At 53.1% G+C, this 2,455-nt stretch overlaps 1 protein-coding gene across 1 annotated transcript in view; it reads right to left on the bottom strand.

Moving 5' to 3' along the window:
• LOC109926608 (beta-1,4-galactosyltransferase 3) overlaps positions 1-2,455 on the bottom strand; it is a 6,762-nt gene that overhangs the window by 3,459 nt on the left and 848 nt on the right. The gene's annotated exons all lie outside the window — the stretch shown is intronic.

Genomic DNA, 2,455 nt, shown 5'->3' with positions numbered 1-2,455 from the left:
ATCCCCATGGACCCCAAACCCCTTCCCGTTCACTCCCGCTCTACACCGTCCCCATGGACACCAAACCCCTTCCCGTTCGCTCCTGCTCTACACCGTCCCCATGGACCCCAAACCCCTTCCCGTTCACTCGCGCTCTACACCGCACCAATGGACCTAAACCCCTCTGTGTTTGATTGTCTTAATGTTCATTTGTCTGTATGTGTGTGAGTGTGTGTGTGAGTGCATGAGAGAAAGTGTGTGTGTGAGAGAGAGTGTCTGTGAGACAGAGAGAGTGTGAGAGAGAGAGAGAGAGTGTGAGAGAGAGAGAGAGTGTGAGAGAGAGAGTATGTGTGTGAGAGAGTGTGTGAGAGAGTGTGTGTGTGAGAGAGAGTGTGTGTGAGAGAGAGAGTGAGTGTGTGTGAGAGAGAGTGTGTGTGTGAGAGAGAGTGTGAGTGTGTGTGAGAGAGAGTGTGTGTGTGAGAGAGAGAGTGTGTGTGTGAGAGAGAATGTGTGAGAGAGAGAGAGAGTGTGAGAGAGAGAGAGAGTGTGAGAGAGAGAGTGTGTGTGTGAGAGAGTGTGTGTGAGAGAGAATGTGTGTGAGAGAGAGTGTGTGTGTCAGAGACAGAGTGTGAGAGAAGGAGAGTTTGTGAGTGAGAGAGCGTGTGTGCGATTGAGAGAGAGAATGTGTGTGAGAGAGAGAGTGTGTTTGTGAGTGAGAGAGTGTGTGTGAGAGAGAGAGTGAGTGAGAGAGAGAGTGAGTGAGAGAGAGAGTGAGTGTGAGAGAGTGTGTGAGAGAGAGTGTGAGGGAAATGAGAGTGCGTGTGAGAGAGAGAATGAATGAGAGTGTGTGAGAGAGAGAGTGAGAGAGAGAGTGTGTGTGTGAGAGAGTGTGAGTGTGAAAGAGTGAGTGTGAGACAGTGAGTGAGAGAGTGTGTGTGAGAGAGAGTGTGAGTGAGAGTGAGTGTGAGACAGTGAGTGAGAGAGAGAGTGAGAGACTGTGAGTGTGAGAGAGTGAGTGTGAGAGAGTGCATGTGAGAGAGTGAGTGAGAGAGAGTGTGTGTGAGACAGAGTGTGAGTGAGTGTGTAAGAAAGACGCTGTATTTACCTGGATCCATCTCTGTCTAATTTTGATTGTAAAAGGTCCGCCTGAGTCACCTACATGAACGAGAAGTTATTGACATAAACCACGTCAACGTCCTGGGTGTTCCCGTTCCTGAATCCATTCCTTCACAGGGACCCCTCCTGCTACCGCCCCCGAATACCACATCCTGGGTCCCCATCACTGACCCTCCCTACCCCTCCCACCCAAATACCGACATCCTGGAGGTCCCCATTGAGCAGAGACTGTCCTGGACCCCCAGCCCCACATCAATCCTCTGGCTACAGGAGCAGGGACGAGGCTGGGAATTCTGTAGCGAGTAACTCCCGTCCTGAAACCCCAACCCCACACACATGACCCAAAGCCTGTTCTACCATCCACAAGGCAGGAGGGGGGAGGGGATAGTACCCACCTGCCCTGGATGGGGGGGGCAGCTCTGACAACATTCGGGAAAGTCCACACTGTCCCAGGGACAAAGCACCCCCACACCCCCTTACCCAGCGTGGTCAACACTCTGAAACCCCAGACCCTGCTTCAACTCCAACACTCCCTCCTTCCCCAGGCAAAGCCGCAGAAGTGTGTACCATCTACAAGACCCACCGCAGCGACTCACGCATCGACAGCACATTCCCCAAAACCCCACCTCTTACCCCACCCCGAACCCTCCACCGAGAGGGGACAGACTGGGGAACAGTGGGAAATAGAGAGGGGACAGACTGGGGAACAGTGAGAAAGAGAGAGAGGGGACAGACTGGGGAACAGTGGGATATAGAGAGAGAGGGGACAGACTGGGGAACAGTGGGATACAGAGACAGGGGACAGACTGGGGAACAGTGGGACAGAGAGAGAGAGGGGACAGACTGGGGAACAGTGGGATATAGAGAGAGAGGGGACAGACTGGGGAACAGAGGGATATAGAGAGAGGGGACAGACTGGGGAACAGTGGGATACAGAGAGAGGAGATAGACTGGAGAACAGAGGGATATAGAGAGAGGGGACGGAATGGGGAACAGTGGAATATAGAGAGAGGAGACAGACTGGGGAACAGTGGGATATAGACAGGGGACAGACTGGGGAACAGAGGGATATAGAGAGAGGGGACAGACTGGGGAACAGTGGGATGTAGAAAGAGGGGACAGATGGGGGGACAGTGGGTTATAGAGAGAGGGGACAGACAGGGGAAAAATGGGATATAGAGAGAGGGGACAGACTGGGGGACAGTGGGATATAGAGAAAGGGGACAGGCTGGGTAACAGTGGGATAGAGAGAGAGAGAACAGACTGGGAACAGTGGGCAATAAGGAGAGGGGAGAGTCTGGGTAACATTGGGCTATAGAGAGAGGGGACAGACTGGGGAACAGAGGGATATAGAGAGAGG

This window comes from Rhincodon typus, unplaced genomic scaffold (assembly GCF_021869965.1).
Source record: "Rhincodon typus isolate 14 unplaced genomic scaffold, sRhiTyp1.1 hic_rhity00000299, whole genome shotgun sequence".
Lineage (NCBI taxonomy): Eukaryota > Metazoa > Chordata > Chondrichthyes > Orectolobiformes > Rhincodontidae > Rhincodon > Rhincodon typus.
This window is presented reverse-complemented; position numbering and strand designations above follow the sequence as displayed.